This window comes from Diabrotica undecimpunctata, chromosome 2 (genome assembly GCF_040954645.1).
Source record: "Diabrotica undecimpunctata isolate CICGRU chromosome 2, icDiaUnde3, whole genome shotgun sequence".
Taxonomy (NCBI): Eukaryota; Metazoa; Arthropoda; class Insecta; order Coleoptera; family Chrysomelidae; genus Diabrotica; species Diabrotica undecimpunctata.
The window spans coordinates 168,283,587-168,306,578 of NC_092804.1; the positions used below are offsets into that span (position 1 = coordinate 168,283,587).

The window sequence follows — 22,992 nt, forward strand, 5'->3', positions numbered from 1 at the left end:
CTGCCTCAACATATAAATCAAATAGTAAGAGTGACATACTGCATCCTTGTTTTAGTCCTTTAGTTACTTTTATTGGCTCTAATAGTCTATTTTTATATAAGTATTGTTATCCCTGTATACTTCTGTAATTGTTCCTAAAAGGTATAGACTAATGTCGAGTTGTATAAAGCTTGCCGCAATTTAAGTTTTTTTTTCTATTAATTGTTGGAGGATAAACAAGTTATCAGTGCAAGATCAAAGATCAAAAATTCAAACCTTATTTATTTAACCTTCAATTGCGGCTTATTCCAATTAAAATAGTAATTAGATCTTATCTCTGTCGTTGGCCCGGTTGGTCTTTCTCTTTTTCTTCTTTCTTTTTAATGACTGCTAGGATTTAATTGTGAACACTATTCCATCCCTCCGTACTTCCCGTCATCTTCACGATCTTCTCTCTTACAGTCACAGGGTTCATACCTATTTCTTTATACATTCTGTTTCTCTCCACTGTACATCTATTACACTCCAGCATTGTGTGAGTAACAATGTCGGAGTATTCGCAGTATAGGCATTTATCTGTATCTGTCTTTTTGAACCTATGAAGATACGCCCTAAAACAGACAATCTACCCAGTCCTTTAGGCTCGGGATCAGCATCTTGGTCCACTGGTCAACATCTTCTTTGTTGTTTTACTCTTCTTGCCATTTTTGCATTGATATTTCCCTTTCTTCTTTTTTTTATAGCTGTTGTCAAATACTCTCTTCTCTCATAGAGATCTCTCTTTTCTACTGCTAACACATGCAGAGGAACACAAACCGTGATAGTCCACAAGGCCGCCGCCGCAGATACAGTCCTGTAGGCGCAAGCTACTCGCAACAGACTCGTTCTCTCTACTTTTGTCATAAGCCTAATATTAGGTATATTATTAATATTGTGTATTTATACAACAATTATTATGTTCTACATATTTAAAGTGGTAATTTAATTATTCAATTAACGTTATGGATTTTTTTTATTGTGTGTGTGTAAGACAAGTTACATTTTCCTACTATTCTTTATATATTTTTTACTTTATATGCCTTGAGGGGGGGTTTAATCCCCAAAACCCCCCTTGGGTGCGCCACAGAGCTCTTTCAACTAGCAGCTGAGGCTATTTAGTATATAAAATAACTATACAACGTATAGGTAACAAGTTAACATCAGATTGAAGCTGGTTCATTTTTATTCTACTTTTATACTTTCATATCACTTTTATATTAATTGATATTGTAATTCCTATATATTTTTAGTGCCACTTTAAATAATTTTTTGGTTGTATATAATACATTGGCTTAAATATACCATCTATTTTAGTCTTTAGTTTCTTGAGGGCCTGAAGATGCTGTATAACTTGCGAACCCTTTTGTTCAACCTTTGTCTTAATACAGATTGTGAGTATAAGGCCCTTTTCCCTAACATTCATTAATATTTGCTCACACCAGCAACCTTTTCATCATTAGAAAATTATAATTTGCAACTCAAACAGTTCTGTATTTAAAAAGGTGCTTATTTTTCTTTTCAGTCTTCGCAAACGTGTACTTAACTTTGTACCTAATTAGTGTTCAACCATTTTACTCTTTACAATCCTCTTAGGAACATATAAATAACAGTTTGTGTAACATATTTCAATTTGATTATTTGATGTTTCTGACACCTAGATAGGAACATTACATTTCATGCTTTGACATATAAAAACAAAAAAAAAACCAAATTAGTTGGCAGACTACCAATTTCCTATCAGTTCTGTATGATCTCGTGTCGCCAGTGAGACTACACTTCTTTCCGAGAATAATAAATTTGAAGTTTATTTTTGTACATCTACCACAACGGTGTCGTATATGTATCTTCTCGTACAAGAATTGGCTTAAAATAATGACCTCCACGAATCTCTGATACATCAGTACGAGTGTTTTTTCTGTAGATTCGAAATACAAATAAAAAAAATACCCAGACTGACGATATAATGTTCTTCTGACACACCCTTCTTATTATTATCCTATTTGGATTATTATTAATAGATTAAAGTAGAACAATGATTAATTTATTTCTAACTTAAATTGACTAAGATCATTTCTACACTTAAGTTTCATTATGTACATAAATTTAGCTACACGCTAAGTATCATTAGCTATTGGAGATCCATAAGAGACATGGACAAATGCAAATAAAATAAAATAAAATAAAATCTGGAGATAAAATCCAGGAAGAAAAATTTTGAATAATTGATAAAACTCCAAAATGTGTAGATGAAAGAAAAGAGTTAGAATGGATAAAAAACCATCCTGTTGAGTTTTCTTCGTCCTCAGATCCTTTCTTACATTATATTGTGTAGAAATGTGTATTTTTGTCCTCTCTAATTCTCATCGAATATTCCAACTTTCTCTTGTTTATATTTAGTATTATTTCGGTTTTTGATCATTCGATCTTCATTTGTGATTCTGTCGACACAACTTATTTGTAATACTCGACAACTCTCAATGCTTTTTATATGGCCCTGCTTGAGAATCTACTCTTCGACGCCATACAGTGGGCTACTAAATACATAAGATTTTAACATTCTTATCGATACAGGCTCTAAGATATGTTCCTACGAAAACATAATAAACGCCATGATTAGATTCAGGCTCTCCCAAATCGATGGAAAGAAGCCCTTGTTAAAATAATACATCATCATCATCATCTAGTCTTCTTGTCCAAAATTGAACACAGACCTCCCCTAATTTCTTACAGTTCTGCAGCCATTTCCCATTGATTTTTTTGACGTTGTATGACCATCGTGCAGGTCGTCTATCTCTTCTTCTTCTGTCCGCTTGTGGTATCTACACAGTGATTTTTCTGGTCCACCGCCCGAACATCAGAAGACCATAGAAGTACTAAACAGACCCATCGAGAAGAGGGATGAAGTAACATATCTATTTTTTTTAAGAGTCATAATGGACAAAGGCCTGAAGTTTACTCGTCACGTAAACGTCACGACTCACAAAGCAGCAACTGCTTAAGCGAACACCAGAGACTCACAAGAAGAAGACACAAACTTACCTTCAAAACCAAAATCAGATTGATAAATACTACCCATACTGAATAAGAATAAGATCTAACCAACTCAGAACAGATGTCTGAGAGAAGTTTTAAAAATAGACATTTAAATGCAATGGAAGAGAAAGAGCCATGGTAGAACTAGATATTCCGTCGCATCTAATAACATTGGTAAAGGCAACTATTTCGAAACTTGAGTGCAAAGTCAAGGTGCAAAACAGAGTATCAAGGTTTTTTCAAAGACATACTGGATTACGCCAGGGAGACAGTCTATCGTGCCTATTGTTTAACATCGCGCTAGAAAGAGCCATAGAGAAATTGGGCATAACAACCAGAAGTACGATCATCAAAAGAAGTGTCCAGATATTGGCCTACGCAGATGACATTGACATAGTAACACGGACAAAAAGAGACCTGATACAGGTTTTGAAACATTAGAAAAAACCGCGAAGACAATGGGACTGCAGGTCAACGTATCCAAAACAAAATAAATGAAGGTCACGAACAGCACACAAATAGCGGCACCACAAGATCTGGTGACAAAAGAACGGAGTTTATATATCTTGGAACGCAACTAAATAACAGCAACCTTAGTAAGCGTAGAAATTAAGAGAAGAATATACCTGGCGAACAGAGCTTACTTTGGACTAAAGCAGCTCTAAACATCACACATAATTAGCAGCAAAACCAAGATAGTAATATATGAAACTCTTATTAAACCTGTCCTGACATACGCGTCAGAGATATGGACTATGGTAAAAAGCGACGAAGAACTGTTAAAAGAAGAATACTTAGGCACATATACGGAGGAGTACAAGAAAGCGGGATATGGCGCAGGCGCTACAAATTTGAGTTGTATCAATGCTATGAAAAATGCAACATTGTCCGGTCTATTAAAATTAATAGACTAAGGTGGCTAGGATACCTTGAAAGAATGGACATTGGAAACCCCCAAACATAGATATTATATCAAGGGCCAGTAGGAACCAGGAAGAGAGGTAGGCCAAGATCTAGATTTAAAACTCAAGTCGAAGATGACTTCAGTAATCTAGGGGTCAGAAATTGAAAATCCAGGGCGAAAGATAGGGGGGAATGGAGACTAATTCTTGAACAGGCCAAGACCCACACAGGGTTATAGAGCCAAATATGATGATGATGATCGAAGAGAAAGAGAATCATTAAAAATGTTATAATGTCGTCTATCGATAAAATAACAAGGGATCAAAATAACAATTACTTGGTAATGTAAAGGCACTAAATAGTAGTGTAGTTCTACGAAATCGCAGAAGACCTAGCACCTTCGCGGATTACACCTAGTTGACAGTATCTAGTTCTTTCCTAAAAAAATAATAAAAACCTATAAAAACGGCGTCGGTCATCAAAAAATTTAAAAGCTAACAAAAACGGAATATTCCACATAAAAATACTAACAACAAAACAAATAACAAGGAAGGGGGCCTACTTAGTACTTACACAGAGCATAGCCCAGAAGTTCGGACACCTAATGGGCCCAACATAACAAATTGACGACAATATAAATGGACGCACTCTATTGTGGTTCTTTCTCAAGGAAGACCACATGTGATGGTCTCATTTCCCAGATCTTTCACATGACACTTTTCTTCTACTTCTTCTTTTTATGTAGATACAAAAAAAAATTTAAAAGCTAACAAAAACGGAATATTCCACATAAAAATACTAACAACAAAACAAATAACAAGGAAGGGGGCCTACTTAGTACTTACACAGAGCATAGCCCAGAAGTTCGGACACCTAATGGGCCCAACATAACAAATTGACGACAATATAAATGGACGCACTCTATTGTGGTTCTTTCTCAAGGAAGACCACATGTGATGGTCTCATTTCCCAGATCTTTCACATGACACTTTTCTTCTACTTCTTCTTTTTATGTAGATACGCCTCTGTCTGTTTTTCAATATGCCTCCAGTTAGTTGTCGTTCCATCGTTTTCGTGGTCTTCCTACTGATCGTCTTCCTATTGAGGAACCGTCTCTTGCCGTCTTTACTACTCTATTTGTTATCATTCGGCATATATGATCGTTCCATTCTACATTTCCATATCTCGCCCAGTTCTTGATGTTCTCCAGCATGCATCTACGTCGTATATCTGTACTTTTAGCTCTGTCATATAATGTCTTACCATCAATTTTTCTAAGCGTTTTCATCTCTGCTGTTTCTGACATTCTTTTTGTCCTTTCATTTCTTTTCCGATATTTTTATTTCTTCATATTGTTCCATTCAGGCAGCCTGCGGCTCTGTTTGCTCTATTCACTTGATCTTCCACTTCAGTTGCGAGCTATCAGTAGCATGTTGAATTTTTTGGCGGTTATATTAAATTGGTGCAGCAGACGTTGTAAATCATCTTCATTTTGAGAGAGTAGTATTGCGTCGTCTGCATAGCAAATTATTTTAAGTTGATTTTCTCAGATTTTGTATCCTTTTTTAGTTCTTCCTTTTTTTATTATTTCGTCCATAATCAGATTGAACAATAGAGGACTCTGGGAATCTGCCTGTCTTATCCCATTGCCAGCTTCAATAGGGTCGGTTAGTCCTTTTTCTGCTTTTACTTTTATTTTGTTGTTTTGGTAGATATTTTAGATCGTTTTGATTATTCGTAGAGGTATCTATCTCTCTTGCGTACAATAAGTGGATAACATCCGTTAATTTGACGTGGTCAAATGCCTTCTTAAGGTCCACGAAACATAGATATGCCGGTTTGTTGTATTCTAATGATTTCTCTTGCACTTATTTCATTATAAATATAGCGTCGGTACATGATCTTCCCGACCTAAAACATTGCTAGTGTTAAAATTTCATTCAGTTTATTTGTTATCACTTTGGTTGTTAATTTTGGTGTCGTGTTCAATAAATTAATTCCTCTGTTTTTCCGGATCCGATTTGTCTCCCTTTTTGAAGAAATGTATAAGAAGCTTGATCTCCATTCGTGGGGAATTCTGTTTCGTTCTATTATTTTTGAATTAGTTTTAATAGTTGTTTGATCAGATCTGGTCCTCCGTACTTTAGGAGTTCGTTCGGTATTCTGTCTTCTCCTGGTGATTTTCTGTTTTAATTTCCTTAATGCTTTATCCTTTACCTCTTCCTCCTCAATATTTATTTCTTTTTTTGTCGTCACCTCTGGTGTTGGTTCAGTATCATCATCTTTAGCAAATAGGGATAGAAAGTAGTTTACCCATGTTTTCCTTCCTTCCATTCCTTCTGAATGTTTTTCATTTTTATTAGTTTGTTCATTTCTTTTCTTTGTCCTCTGATCAGTCTCCATATTTCTTTTTATGTTCCATGGAAGTCGTGTTCCATCTGTTTTGAGAAGCTATGTCAGTGTTCCTTTTTTATTTGTCTAACTAACGCATTCGTTTCATTTCTGATTCTTTTATAATGGTTGTATGCCTGTTATGTTTTGTATTGTAAAAAGACTTTCTTCTTTTCTTCAAATTTTGTCTTCACTTCCTCTCTAAACCATGGTGTTTACTTTTTTGATATGTTAGTGTTCGTTACTTTCCTCTCTCCAAGTGATTCTGTTGCTGCGTTAATTATGTTATTTTTGAGTTTTTCCCAGCTTTCCTCGATGGTATCGTCTTCTAATATTTTATTCCCAACGATCTTCTCTGATATTCACACAATGACACTCAATTAAGATAATAGTACCCCATCGGTATAATAGTACGCGCTGAAGAAGGTGGAGTATCTAGGGATCATAGGGACTGGGGAGTTAGTTTCAACTAACTTTAAAATTATTTTTACAAAAGTGCCTAATAATATATCTAAATAATTATAAATGTATATTTGAATATTATTTGTGCATATTTTAGACATTTTTTAGTTCATACTTTCAAGTCACTAGTGATGACCCAACTTCCATTTTTTTTGTTAATGGGAGGATTGATTAAGATTGGCATTTTGAGATTTTTGGTCCTTTTCAATCCGAATTTTTGGTATCTTTCTCAGTAACGAGTTCACTACTGAGGTACTGGTCTAGATATTCTTGCCTTGTGTATTAAATTTTATGTTTAATATGCTGAAAAAGCTTATATTTCAGGTAAAATGTGAAGTTGACTATGTTCCGTGACAACTGAAAAAAATGCTTTGTTTAATGTGATATTACAGTAGACTCCCTCTATAACTAGAACTGAAATGGCAGACTAATTACCTCGTTATATGCCGATCTCGTTATATCAGATAACAATAATACTGTGCATACATATGAATATGTAGTTTTCTAAAACATTAACTTCCTATAGTGAAGCCATTCGGAGCAATATAAGATGCTGATAAATGTTTGAATGGCGTTTTTGAAAAAAAGTTGTTTACTTTTATTGACAATGAAATACATTAAAACAAAAAAGAGTTGTTTACTTTTATTGTCAATGATATACGTTCAAACTAAAAATCTGTACTTACATTTTTTTCCAACTACATAATGTATAAAGCGTGTTTTCAAGGATAACATAAACTATTGCTTCTGCAATTAGACGAAGTCTGTCATTTTTGACTGCTTTAAATTGTCCAGTAACATTATATCTATCATATTTTCCAAAGATGTGAAACAGTTTGTATTTATTGTAAAGAAGTTTATTGCGGACGGCAGTTAAGTTTATTGCGGGGCAGTTAAAAAGGGTAGTTATTTATAGCCACGGCCAAGCCAAAAACATAAAAATATCTTATTTTCTCTCGTTATAACCAAATTTGCCTCGCTATAGAGGGTTATAGTTCAATATAAATTTCACGGGACATCTAAAATGTACCTCGTTATAAGCGAAACCTCGTAATAACCGTGTTCGTTATAGAGGGAGTATACTGTATTAATCAATGATATGTATAATTGCTTCACGGTTGCTGGACCAACTTAAAATCAGGGAAATTATGAATTGGATTACCTGAATATTTAAACAATTTTCGCCAGTTTATTGAATTTACCATACAATTGTTGTATTACAAACCTTGAGGTTCGTTACAGCATCGTTGCGCGTACCTCTTATTTATATAAAACCTGATGTAATTACAAGGTCCTAGATATTATCTCGTTCATAAAGTGATAGAACTACATCGTGTCCTACAAACAGGTTAGTCCACTCGGAAGGAAACTTGCAATAAATTACATAATTGTCTTAAGTGTATTTAGGCAGGAGCCTTGGGAGGCAATTACTGCTTAAATGAACATATTATTGCAATTTAAATCAATGTGTTAAACAATGAAAGGATTCGAGATTAACTGTTTTCAATTAAAATTTGGATCGGTAAATTAAGGCGGCAAAAAAACATAAACAGGTTTTTCGCCGATTACTAAGTCTAGTACAAAATTCTAAACTTTAATGAAATAACTGAATAATCGTCATAATTTCTTATAAAAAATGTGCTGTAAAAGGGAAAGGAAGAAGAAATGTAGGACTTAATTTAAAACGATGAAACGAAGATTTTGAAAATGGGCAGCAAATGCCTAAGCCCTGGAATGAAGAAAAATAATACAATTACATTTTTTTTGTTTGTGTTTGTGTTCCAAATGAATAACGTATTATTTTTCCCTCACAAAGAATAATACATCAGTCAAGACATACCCAGGAGCCGATATCAAGCCAGACCATAACCCACTGATTTGCAAAATGAGGGTCAGGCTAAAGAAGATTCGACGTAGTGTCAACCCAAAATATGACATCAGGCTACTCAAAGACCAACGCACAGAACAGAGTGTAAAACAGTATATACACAGCAATTTGAATACCGTTATTGAAACGAATTTAATAGACCAGGAGCTTGAAAAATTTCATAGAGTTTCACAAGACATACAAGAAAAATTCCTCAAACCACCAAAAATTAAGAAAAAATCGTGGATGACAAATGAGATTCTAGATATGATGGAAGATCAGGACAAGACATTATACAAAAGAATAGACAAAGAGATCAAAAAAGCAATCAGAATGGCTAAGATCATACAGCTGAGAGAACAATATGCAGAAATACAGCTATTACAACAGAAACACGATTCTTTTAATATGCACAAAAAAGTTAAAGAAGCTGCAGGCTTATACAAGCCTAGAAGAGTTGGATATTTGGCAAACAACCAAGGTAATCCACCATTAAGTGTGGAAGAGAGACTAGACACTTGGAAGAAATATGCGGAAGTAAAATTTGCAGATGAAAGGCAGATTGCCATTGAAGACATAGAATTCCAAACAGGACCCCCGATTACCATTGAAGAAGTCACGTCAGCTATTAGAAAAACTAAAGATGCTAAAGCTAGCTGTAGGGCCTGATAAATTTTATACAGAATTCCTGAAATTTGTGGACGAATAAGGAATAAAATAGATAACGACTATATTTAACAAAATATATATAACTGGAGATATTCCCCAAAGCTGGTTAAAGTTGACCTTCGTAACTATACCAAAAAAATTTAATGCAAATACATGCGAAGACTACAGAATAATTAGTCTAATGAACCACTTATTAAAAACGTTTTTAAAAGTGATACATAACAGAATATATAAAAAATGTGAAGAACAAGTGTTCTTCAAACAAAGTGTTCTTCACTTCAAAGTGAACAAAATCTCTATCATCAGATGTTCTGTATTTTCTACATTATTATACAGAGTAGGGAGGATGGACGCGCTGAAGCTTGGAAGCTCGAGGCCTTCGAGATGTGGTATTACAGAGGAATATCTTGGTCATGTTATGAGAAATGAACACAGATATGGCTGTTGGCAACTCAATCTTGAGGACAAGGGATTTGGAAAGAGAGGACCAGGAAGAAGAAGAATATCTTGGCTTCAAAAGCTAAGGAAGTGGTTTAATAGGTCCACATCCGGACTATTCCAAATAGCTGCAAGTAAATTTAGGATAGCTATACTGATCGCAAATATAGATATTCTTTCAAATAGAGAGCTACTTACTTCCCAAATTTTGGATGTAAGGGCACTAACATCGGCAGATATGGGAAGCGATAATAAGCTAGTATTGTGCAAAATCCAAATGAAAACACGTACATATCATGAAAATAAAATTGCAGATTACACCACAAAGATATAAGATGAAAATCTGCAGGACGACACAACAAGGTATTTATACCAAAAAAATAGCAGAAACATATTTATTATCCAAAGCAATGGAGTCAAGAACAGCTGGGTAAAAATTAAAGCAAACATCTTAGTACCTTGTACCTACTATCTAAAGTACCTTGTAACGTTAAAAACGTCAAATTTTTGATATTTTTCTTTAAATAATTGTTTTATTCCGATTTCTATTGGTTTTATTAATTTTTTTAACTTTCTGTTTTATTTTACTATTTTTATTCTAAAAATAATTGGCGCTCAACCTTCTGTCTACTAAATATTCTGTCTAATTGTTTTAATTTTAATTTGTACTTGTTTCGATTCTATTCCTCGTATTCAGACCCCATATCTATTCTTTACACATATATACTGTGGCCTACTCCAAGTCTCTTCAAAATATTTGTCAGTTGATACCTCTTGACTTTTGTCAGATCAGTTTCACTTTAAAGGAATAGAAAAGGAATCATCTTTTTATGCATCTCTCTGGTGCATTTAAAGTGGAATTTCTGCTCCTAAAATCCTTTATATTATTCAAATCTTCATAGGGGTAAGTTAATAATTTCTTTATATTTAATAGTTCACGAATATCCAGTGTCTTTTTTGACATAACCTAGAGGCAACAATGAACAAGCAAAATTGCTTGTATAAAGGAAGAAAAAGTTGAAATGTTTGTATCCTAATATACGTACCTACCTACCTGGTGACTTCCCCAATCATTTACAAATTTTACAAATTATTCAATTACAACACCACCATTCTCATCGATGATTCACTCAATCAATTATTACTTAGATTTGTGTTCTACGAATCGAGATCGGCCCGTGAATCATGCGAAAGTCTGGTGCATTGATTGTCCAGTTTTTATTACTTAATTTCTTTAGACGATTTTTAAGCAGTGACTCATTTTGCAATATCGCATTAACAATTTCATTCATGAATCCGTTCTTACTATACATGAATATCCGTATGAGTAGTAGGATGTAGGCGGAAGTTTTTATGCACTTGTTTCAAGTGGTAAATTGCTTTTTTGCATAAGACACTAATAATTATTATGAAATAGTTCCAGTTAATAATTATATTTAATGTATGGCCGAAAACTTTTATTTGATGTTTTTTCTTATTGAAATGTGTGATCAAAATGTTTCTGATTATAGCTAGATCATAGATTTCACGAAGCAGACAGATAAACGGTGGAGTAATATTATTAATGACCATTAAGTTTATTTTAGTATACAGTGATGAGTGCGTTTAAAACCGGAAAATAACGCAAAACATGAAAGACATATTAAGTTATGAGATAATACGAGATAAAGCTAGTTCTTATATGTGACTAGTTGACTTCAGTACTAAAATATTTTACTAAATTAAAAGTTAGGTTCTGGCCGAAACCAATTATTTTGTGTAGAGTTGGTAAAATGGTTAGAGAGTTGGTCTATTGACCAACAGATTAGAGTTACCAATTCTTACCAGAGATTCCCTATTTTTTGAACAAAATTAAAAAATAATAGAAATTATTATTTGCAAGTTATTCTCATTCCATTGTAATAAAACAGAAACTTAAAATAATTCAAATTTAATTTAAAATCTAAAATTTACGGATTTATTGTATTTCCAGTACTACAGTTTTGAACGCAAAATAATCCGGTGAAGACTGTTTAATGTCAAAATGATCACTATATTCTCAGTGTTAATATCAATTCCTCACTTTTTTAAAAATCTGTACAAGTAATGATTTCTACCATAATTTATAACACTGGAGTTGTCAATTGTGGGGAAATTTTCCAATCTTATGGAAAGTGGCCAGCACATTCATGATTTCCAAACAAGGGATACCCCTAACCAACCCTGAATCGTATAGACGCATTTCACTACTGAGCACCCTAGGTAAAGTCTACGAGAGGATCCTTAAGGAGAGACTCGTAGAATTCCTAGACGCTCACTTCGTCATTCCTAATTACCAATTCGGATTCAGGGCTAGACACACAAAATGCATTGGTTGAAGCAACAACTTTCATTTCAGAATCAATTAACGAAAGGAAACACGTCATAGGTATATTACTAGATGTCCAAAAGGCATTCGACCAGCCCTGGTCGAAAAACTAAACCTTGCTGGACTGCCCACACCTTTCGTTAAACTAATAAATTCCTAAAATCGTAGACTAATTTTCGAAACCAAATGTCACCGATGCGCAAGCGCCCTGTACGTGAAATCTAATCTTAACTGTCTTTTCCTTTTTATTTCGATATACTCTGTACGAGTACTAGAAACCAATTCGCTAAGAATTTTGCTTAGTTGAGGAGATATGTTGTAGAATGCAATTTTTAGATTCCCCATGTCTCTCTTAACATCTTTATCAACGTCTGTTTTGCCTTGCAATTCTTAGAAGGCACAGATTAAAGCGAAATTCTGAATTTGGTTTCGAAAATTAGTCTACGATTTTATTATCAGATGTCGCTACATTGCCTCTATACGAAGCCATGTTAGAGTTACTTCCTAAGATAGAAAAGATTTATTTCACGTTCAGAGCGATTGCGAAGCCGTTCTGATGAGGCCTATTGGGCCGAAATACGTATAAGCGGATGCGCAAGCGCCCTGTACGTGAAATCAAATCTTAACTGTCTTTTCCTTTTTAATAAATTCCTATATTTCTAATCGGAAGATCCGGATCAAAGTTGGCAAAATTTTATCCTCACCCTTCACTCCACAAGCTGGAGTACCCCAGGACTATACACAGTCTACAACAGTGACATCCCCCGCTCTCAGTATAGATTGGAAGCCCTACTTCTGTATGCTGACGACACTGCTCTCCTCACATCCCCATAAAATATCGCAACTAACAACTGCAAGCCAAAAACGCTAATTCCTAAGAGCTGTTCCCAGGTAACACTGGCTGTTAACACCTTGGAGTACCTCCCTTTTAATTGTTTTGCTTTCTCTGTAAATAATTCCTCTTGTGCGCTCCTTATCACACATGCCACCTTCTGAACCTCAGCTTTTCAGCACTCCATCTCTACAACTTCAAACGCATTCGTCCTTACGTTTACCACACCCCTCGCTCCGCAAAAAAAAGGAGCACCACTAAACTTAAATCAAGAAAAGTATCTTCTGGTTCGTAAGTAAATTGAATGTTATTATGGAAATTATTAAACATTTGAATAGTATAATCGATTTCATGACCGGAATGCAGCGTAAGCAGTCATCAACATATCGTTTGTAGAAATGTATGTTGTACTTCAATCTAGAGATGACTGTTGTTTCTAATATTTCCAATACTAAGTTTGTTATTGGTGCTCAGATAGGCGAACCCATGGTCACTCCATAAATCAGAGAGAGAAACAAAATTGACTTTTTTTAGCACGATATAACGTTTATTTCTCGTGTCATTTCTGAAGTTCGAAATAAATAGAACGTAGTGCACGTATACGTTTGGTAGACTTGATAAAACAACTTGAGAATTGAGTAAAGAAAATTTTGTCTGGTTTAATCAAACCACGACATCGGAACAAAACTAAAAATTTCTGGGGGTAACAGTAACCAAATTTTGCATTTGGCCAAACTTTGCACACTACGTATATTGATATCTGTTTAATTTAAAAAGAAATTTGTAAAACAGTTGTTAAGCAGAAATGTCAAATAATTAGATGTTCACTTTCAGTCATTTAATAATTATTTATAAAAGTGGGTGTACCCGCCAATGGCGCGATCAAGTAACTGTCTTATCGGGGATGTAGCTCAGTGGTAGAGCGTTCGCTTTGCATGTGAAAGGCCCCGGGTTCGATCCCCGGCATCTCCAATAATATTTTTATTTATATTTACTGTGAAATAATCATAACAGTGTGATTATTCTAATTTAAAACGTATTTAATATGGGGATGTAGCTCAGTGGTAGAGCGTTCGCTTTGCATGTGAAAGGCCCCGGGTTCGATCCCCGGCATCTCCAATAGTATTTTTATTTGTATTATCTATGAAAGAGTTACATTGTCACCGAAAGAAGCGAAACTGAAAGTCGGTTCCTTTGATGTTGAAGGAACCAAGATATTTGACCTCGTGTTCCACTCAGCAGCGCACCTAGAATTTGCCTCTGGGAGGGGTTTTGGTTGGTCACCAAATTTTTTTTTATAATGTTACCTCCATTTTGAGTCCTTAAAATGTGTAAGTAACAGTGTCGGAATAGGATCCTGGGGGGGGGGGTTTAACCCCCAAAACCCCCCCTCGGTGCGCCACTGGTCCACTTACAGAATTATACAATGAGAAACAAGTGTTTTTACTTACACGGGGAACCTGTAAGTGTAAGTAAAAATACTTGTTTCTCAGTTTATAATAATAATGATGTATTCAAATATCTTGGTCCTTGATGTTCCAGCTTCTGTGTGGTTATTAATTCTGTGCCACAGTGTGGTTATGGTAATATGTTATTAATATGGGGATGTAGCTCAGTGGTAGAGCGTTCGCTTTGCATGTGAAAGGCCCCGGGTTCGATCCCCGGCATCTCCAGTAATATTTTATAGCAAAACCTCCAAATACGGGCCACAAATATTTGTTGCACAAATGGCTCATATAGGGAGGTGACTTATGAAGAGAATATGTCATGGATAAATAAAAAAATAGACATTATTTACTAAGATAATCTGAATACTACATAATATGTATAATTCGCTACTTATATTTTTTACATATAAAACATATGTTTGTCAAAAAATAAAAAAAATACAACACAAAGATTGTAATGAAGGTAGACTTTTCTGAAGTAGACATTTCTTTTCAATTCGAGCACCACCATTCTTTTACGCGTCTTTCTGCTTTCATTTGAACATCTTTTCTCTACGTAAAAAGTGCAGTAGATGGTCTTTTGAAAGGGTAAACTATAGATGGATTGTCGAAATAAATCCTTGTTCCAGCAAGCTCGCAGCTCACCTAATTCACCATCGACGAGAAGTCTTCTGACCTCTTGTTGCTTCAAATTGAGGCAGCTACTAGCGTACTCGGGCATGTTATGTTACTATAACAGCCATATAAATAAACAGCATTTCATTTCAATTTAAGCTACCACAAGTCTTCATGATGCGAGGAGAAACCTCGACACACGAAGTGCCGTTGTCCATTACGATTACAGCATTTTCTGGAATCAACTTGTGTGTGAAAAATATTCTTCAAAGACATTTTCATTCTTCTCTTCAAATACTTAATAGGAAAGAGAAAAAAACCCTTTAAAGATGAGCGCCAAGCCTTTCATTTAAACTTGATGAAATAAACTTTACCAAAACATCTAACGCGAAAAAATTAAACAACTATAGAATTATGATTCTTATGAGCCATTTACGAAAAACACTTCTTAAGTGGGATCTACAAAAAATCTGATAAATATGCTTTACGCACACATATGGATTCGATGACACTTTGCGTACACGAGAAGTCCTATTCATCTTCTTCTAAAAGTGTCTATCTTCTAGATATGTTGGTGATCACATTGGTCCATCTTATTCTATTCACAGCAGCTCGAAATAGATCAGTTGACGTCCAATCCATTTCCTAAGATTGGCCACCCAGGATCTGTCACGGTCTTTCTAATCTTCACTCGGGGTTTATTTTAAAGATATAGAAATGTTAACTGTGATATCTAAACCTCTAACATATGTTTTATAAACTACCAAAACCTATTCGACAGAATAGAGCATTCCTTGAAGAGGGCAAAGCATCCTAAGGAAGTATCTCCTTAGGATGTGTATGTGTAGGATCTCCAATCCTTACACATGTATTCCAATATATCCAATTAATTTTTATTTGTACGCTATTTTAATTTATTGTGAAATTTATACTGTGCATACAATAAATAGCTCAGTTTATTTTTGACATGGGGATGTAGCTCAGTGGTAGAGCGTTCGCTTTGCATGTGAAAGGCCCCGGGTTCGATCCCCGGCATCTCCAAATGTTTTTAGTTTGCTTTATAATTTGCCGGGAAATGGTGTATTTCTATAAACATCGCTCCGAATTTAAAATGTGTTAAAGATCAAATTAAAATATCGATTTTAAAATATTTGTGTGAAAAAATATGTTTCTGAATTTGATTTACTTTCTTAATATTTGTTTTTAATAAGAAATTAAAATATAAACATAAACAAAAAAGCTGGAGATGCCGGGGATCGAACCCGGGGCCTTTCACATGCAAAGCGAACGCTCTACCACTGAGCTACATCCCCACATGTGAAACAAATTTTTTGTGTAAAGATCCAGCGGATGTACCTAGACTACCTAGCTTGTATTGTTAATGGTAATCATAAATTGTTTGTTTATATATTTATAAATGGAGAAGATGTCGAGAGACTTCATTTTTTTACAAGTTTATATTTATATAGAAAATTAGATATGGGATACATCTCATCATATAAAAAAACCGTTTTATAAACGCTATAGATCTCATTTGTTATGCATTGTTTATGTTACATTGACATGACATTGACATGTCATTATGAGACCAAAACCAGGAGAGGACAACACATTCCGCAAAACTACAGGCCGATAAGCTTACTTCCAGCAATCAGCAAGATTGTAGGGAGAGTCATCCTCAGTAGACTCCAAGCAGAAGCAGACAGGCTAGAAATAATACCAGAGGCACAATTTGGATTCCGGTCAGAACACTCCAGAGAGCTATAAGTACTCAGACTAACAGAGTACATAGCAGCTGGATTTACAATATACAGGAGCAGCCTTCCTGGACGTAAGCAAAGCTTTCGATAAAGTCTGGCATAAAGGGCTAATTTACAAAATGAGAGGCTATGGACACAGTGGAGCAATGACGAGACTCAGGCGAGATGAGACTAGGCTCTTCGTACTTGAGCAACGGGAGCTTCAGAGTTCGGATAGGACAAGTCCTGTCATCACTACTGTATGCAATATACACCGCCCATATTCCAAGAACACCAGGAACTTTATTCAGTTTTTATGTCGATGACACAGAAAGCGCGGTTAGTAGATATAGCAGTAAATAACTTGCAAACAGCGTTGGAAAATATTGAATAATGGAGTATACAATGGAAAATCTCCATAAACTTCGAGAAAACGTAAGCGATGCTCTTTAAAGGAGACACTAACAGCTAGAGGAACACCTGACAGTGCAAAACAACCCCATCGAATGGAAAAGCGAGGTTAAATAGCTGGGAATAATAATGGATAAACAACCAAAATTTAAAAAGTACGTTAACGCCACACTACAAAAAACCAACATGGCAAAAGCGTCAAGAAGAGGATACAAGCGGCTTATAACAGCAGCCTAAAAGAAGCAGTCAACGTACCGAGATACGTTGCTGAACAATTTCTATTCAGGGAACTGCAACAAGTCAGGGTGATCGACATGATAACCGAAAAAGCCAGAACAAAATTTGCGGAACTGGAAAACTACCAATTAAAAATAAAAATTTACCCCGGAGAGAAAAGATAAATTAAAATCAGAGGATAGTTCGTAGCTATATCAATGCAAAGAACCACTAACACTGTATAGGCCCTACCAATAAGATTTTCTGTCAGGATATCCTACAAAAAAAAATAAAAACAAACATAAAAAACGGCTTAGGCCACCAAAAAAACATAAAAAAAAACCGGAGCCAGTTATCAAAAAAATTAACAAAAACCAAAAGCCCGGGCACGTAGGGCCCAACCCCCTGATCAAAAAATCTCCGAACTGGATACAGCGCAGAGCAAGCAGTTGAGGATTAGGGATCGATTAGGGAACCATGTTGTAGTTCTATTACCCAGGACTCACCCACATGAAGAGCATTTGGCTGATAGTTATGCCCCTATTGCGCATCAGAGTGCTATAGGGAGGAAAGAGATGGTCTGGAGCATTGGAACGAGGTGGAGCGATTCCTGTTAATACACGAATTAATACACCTCGCTCCAATGAATTGTTACACCCGATAGTCATTTTCAAGGGGTGAACAAGTCTCACAGAGGCTGGGTTTAAATAAATTGCTTGTTTGCTTGCTGTAGTGACCAAGCAGCGGTGAGTGTAACACGTGCCGCTCTAATAGCAGACGATTTACAAAAGATCTGAGCTAAAAAAAAGCAAAGAAGACAACACATAGACAAGACATAAAATATAAAAATAAGGTATTTGAACATTGAAAGATATAAAAAAATCTGTGAAAGGTCAACTGCAAGTAACTCTAGTCAACACCTGGATGAAAATAAAAAGAAAACTGTCAGAACTATGAATACTGAAGAAATTGTGGAAAATATAAGGGAAGAAATCAAAAATATAAGAAATATAATCTGGCAAAATGCGTCTCGTAGCATGTTCATAGAACACTCAGATCAAGCAGATGAATCCAGACACACCCGATCAAGTTAAGACCCTGCAGCAAAGTACCCTACGACCCAAAAACCCCCAAAAAATCAGAAACTAGGACAAACATAGAAGCCATACTCATGATGACAACCTGCACTGAGTACATGATGACTTAAGTTCATGGAAATGATCCAACAGAAGGAGATGCCCTGACAAGAGGCACCAGTAAAAGGCACCAATAGAAATGGCTGTGTAAGACCAGTTTATCCTTTTTTCCAGAACTCAGAACAAAGAAACAGTCAACCCGTAAGAATAAGTTGATTTACAGAAGACCTTATTCTCCTAAAAGGAGGACTGTACAAGAAAAAACTAAGCATAAAACCCAGATACAAACCGACGTACAAGGTGACACACCCCAACCTGTTCAGGGATCATAATGCACTCTTAGATTCCGTTCCAATTTTTTTTTGGAAAAAAGATGCAATATTGAAGTGGCTTGCTGAAAAATTGTTCTATCCAGCAAAATCAACTAGTTTGTAAAACATATTTATTAAACCAAATTTTAGCAGAACATGACATTTTAACGTTGCCTCTACCACCCTTTCATCCGGATCTAACCCTAATAGAAAAAATAGGGGCATTGATGCAGAAAGAAGATTTTGCATGCGATGTAATTCAATTTAGGTGATGGGTGGAAATTCATAGAATATTTTTTTGCGAAGTCACGGCCGAATATTAAAAAAACATTTGTGCTAATTTGTGCGTAAGTATCAGTAAATTAATGAAAAAAAGAATAGAATCAGGTATAATTATTAATTTTAAATTTATTGTATATAAAAAAAACAATAAATCGTTTGAGTTAATACATTTTTTATATAAATTCCCAAATGTTATTAAATTGTATTTACATTTGAGTTTATTATTAAAAACAGGTAAATATTTTTAGTTAAAAATTATGGTACCATTTCTTTAATTAGGATCTAGGGCTACCTTAACACGTTCAAGTCCGACAACGCAACTGTCGCGTTCAGTGAATATAGCCTCAGAGGCCACCAAGGCGAGTCGCGCGGTCTTTGACTATATGACAATATATGAACGTTATCTCAGCGGATTTTTTATCTGCCGACCCTCAATTTCATTGCTTACTTTTCAAATATTCAAGCAAGACGTGCTCGAAAACGACAAAATTAGCTGTAATAAAAGGTTGTAAAGTAATAAAAGTAAAAGCATCGGTAAGCTTTGAAAGAATCACCAGATGTATTTAGATTATATTGCATTTCCAATAATTTGTTGTATTATCATAATACAATCCCGTCGGTTTATTTTGCTATGCATTCAGTAATATTTTCTACGCCTTTGGTGTTCAGTAAAATGGGTGATGAATATTGCCAACCTTCGACTTCTAAACGAGGTAGGTGGGAAACTTCTCAGCCAATCTCAGATGATGAATTATTACACCTATTAGAAGATTCACATGACGATAGTAACGCAAGTGATGAAGATTTATATTGTGATGAAGATGATCGGACAGACGATCTAGATTTACAAGAAGAATCTGAAGATGATGATGGTGATGATGAGTCTCAAAATATTATTCAATGGTCTTCAGAGGTTCAACATCCTACAGTGCTACCATTTACAGCAATACCAGGATTGACAATTAATGTGGGTGGCAGCAATCCTATTGATTACTTCAATTTATTGGCATGTGAATTATTCTATGATCTGATTATTTAAAATAGCAATTTATATGCCGTTGATATTCTTTCTCTAAGTAAATCTGAGAAAAGTAGAATTGCAGCTTGGAAGGATATAACTGTAGAAGAATTTAAAATTTTTCTTGGTTTGTTGTTTTACATGGGAACCATAAAAATTAATCGTATGAATGATTATTGGAAGAAAAATCATTTATTTGGTATTCCAGTGTTTGGACAATACATGAGCCGAAATCGCTTTATGTTAATTTTGCGTGCCTTACATTTTAACAATAATAGTGACAATAACCAGTCCAGACTTGCCAAGATATGTCCATTGTTAGATTTTTTAATAATAAAATGGAGAATCTTTATTATCCAGAAGGACGAATCTATGATTTTATGGAGAGGAAGACTTAGTTTTCGTCAAATTCTCAAAGGCAAACGACACAAATATGGTGTCACACTGTATACTTTGGCAGAATGTACTGGGATGATTCAACGCATATTAGTTTATAGTGGAGCTAGTGACCCCGTAGTTGGAGGACGTAATCATACGGAAAAAGTAGTGCTAAATTTGATGGATTCGAAACTAAATGTTGGTCACTCCTTATATATGGATAATTTTTATAATAGTGTTCCATTGTGTAAAAAACTACTTTCGGTTAAAACTTATCTTACATGAACATTGAGAACAGGAAGAGCGGAAAATCCACACGAAGTTGTTTCTCGAAAATTAAAACAAAATGAACTGGTGAGTGCTTACAATAATAAAGGGATATGTGTGTGTAAATGGAAAGATCAGCGAGATATTTTAATGATCTCTTCCGAATTTGGTCATGAAATGGTTCCAACAATATCTAGGAAAGGAATTGATAAAGAAAAGCCCCGTTTAGTCGCTGAATATAACAAAATAAAGGTGGTATTGACTTAGGCGACCAGATGTTAAATTATTATAGTTGCGAACACAAAACTATGAGGTGGTACAAAAAAATAGGCATACATATTTTTGAAATTATGCTAATCAACGCATACTATTTCTATAATAAATCTAATACAAAAATGTCATTGTACGACTTTCGATTGTCGGTGATTGATAGTCTTTTGGGACCAAACCCAAAAATCCCTTAAGTCAAGAAAAATTTGACGTTTCAGCTAAATCAGCTAATGGTATTACAAAACGACGACGGGGTAAATATTGCTGGCAAATTAAAAAAGAAAGAAAGGACTCATTGTTTTATTGTGCGGAGTGCCCTAAATTGTGCTTAGAAAATTGTTTTAGTTTTCATGAAGAAATTAAAAATTAGATAATTAATTTGTTTTCTTGATGTTATTGCCATTTAATAATTAATTACTATGTTAGTTATCCAGGTTCATAATTATATCTTTTCTCAATCAGATTATTATTTTTTTTTTAGTTCAACCGACACATTTTCTGCCCTGTGGCCACCAACGCGAATCACGCGGTGAGTTTTTTTTGTGACCAAATTAATTTTTTTGTACCCATATTTATTATAAATGACTTTTTAAAGTGTACCTTAAAAATTAATTAGTTGACACAAATACATCTGTGGCCCACTGTTTTCCCTTAAAAAAAGAGACGGAGCTGAACGTGTTAATGGTGATTGAACGCTTGTAATTATTCGTCTTATCTAAGATTAAATTTAAGTGATTAAAATATCGTTTACCATATTTAATTAGTCGGTAAAGAGAATTGGATATTAATAGTAATACTTAACATTTTATTTAAAAATTATCAACCAGTAGTTTAACGTACTGCAATATTTTTAATCATTACAAATTATGTCATTTTTGACCTACTTCGCTTGGGCTATAAGAATCACTTTATAGAACCAACGAATGGGACGGACTTTTTTAGTTTACATTTTGAGAATAGGTTAGTCAGTTCTGCGCAAAATATTAAGTGGCTCTATTCAAAATCCAAAAAGCTGTATAAAAAGATAGGGAACTCTCAAGTTTATGTGTAGTATGTAGATAAATAAGTAAGTAATAAAAGATGATGCTCTATTCGCTGGATCTTGACACATACAATTCATCTTGTATGTGGGGATGTAGCTCAGTGGTAGAGCGTTCGCTTTGCATGTGAAAGGCCCCGGGTTCGATCCCCGGCATCTCCAAAACTTTTTTAAATGAAATTACTATTACATTATTACCGAAAAGTAACCCAAAGTTTACTATGCGTATAATAAAAATACAACAGAGATCAATCAATTGAAGTTGCGGTTTTAGCTTACATTATATCTCTTTCTTACCAGTTTTTCTTGGATTGATATTTAATGTCAAATGATGTCCTTCAATTTGGCGATCGGTTTTCGTATCATTCTTATGAATCGATTTTGTGACTATATTTCCTCATATTTATTAATTCCTGTTAACATTCTCCTGTGTTTGTTATTTTTTATTCTACATCTTATTCTAATTTTTCCATTTGTTATTCGTTCTTCATTTATATACATATTTTAGATACATTATACGACACAGACGGTAGAATAATAATACCCATGTAGAAGAAAAATTACTTTAATCTGTTTCCTCGTTTATTTTTATTTACAGACATATTTTTAAGGCAATTGATTGGAGACGCACGACATATAAATTCAGACAAATTCTTCTTCGAGCTCATATTAATAAGTATTTATATCTAGTTTTAAATTTTATCAAAGTAAATACTTGTGAAAATAAATTTTAAAATTATTTTGTATTTATTATTGTGCGCTGAAGTACGTAGTGTGTGGCAAACAAAGTATGTGGGGATGTAGCTCAGTGGTAGAGCGTTCGCTTTGCATGTGAAAGGCCCCGGGTTCGATCCCCGGCATCTCCAAAGTTTTTTTTATTTATTTGGAGGCATTTTGTAATT

General features: G+C 34.7%; 1 protein-coding gene and 7 non-coding genes across 10 annotated transcripts in view; 6 read left to right on the forward strand and 2 right to left on the reverse strand.

Annotated features, from left to right (window-relative positions):
• The window catches only part of Sarm (sterile alpha and armadillo motif), a 368,252-nt gene that overhangs the window by 239,153 nt on the left and 106,107 nt on the right, over positions 1-22,992 (reverse strand). The gene's annotated exons all lie outside the window — the stretch shown is intronic.
• Positions 13,861-13,932, forward strand: TRNAA-UGC (transfer RNA alanine (anticodon UGC)). Its single transcript has one exon. It is a non-coding gene; the product is annotated as a tRNA-Ala (tRNA).
• On the forward strand, positions 14,008-14,079 carry TRNAA-UGC (transfer RNA alanine (anticodon UGC)). Its single transcript has one exon. It is a non-coding gene; the product is annotated as a tRNA-Ala (tRNA).
• Positions 14,562-14,633, forward strand: TRNAA-UGC (transfer RNA alanine (anticodon UGC)). Its single transcript has one exon. It is a non-coding gene; the product is annotated as a tRNA-Ala (tRNA).
• Positions 15,993-16,064, forward strand: TRNAA-UGC (transfer RNA alanine (anticodon UGC)). Its single transcript has one exon. It is a non-coding gene; the product is annotated as a tRNA-Ala (tRNA).
• TRNAA-UGC (transfer RNA alanine (anticodon UGC)) lies at positions 16,265-16,336 on the reverse strand. The gene has a single exon. It is a non-coding gene; the product is annotated as a tRNA-Ala (tRNA).
• Positions 22,181-22,252, forward strand: TRNAA-UGC (transfer RNA alanine (anticodon UGC)). Its single transcript has one exon. It is a non-coding gene; the product is annotated as a tRNA-Ala (tRNA).
• On the forward strand, positions 22,885-22,956 carry TRNAA-UGC (transfer RNA alanine (anticodon UGC)). The gene has a single exon. It is a non-coding gene; the product is annotated as a tRNA-Ala (tRNA).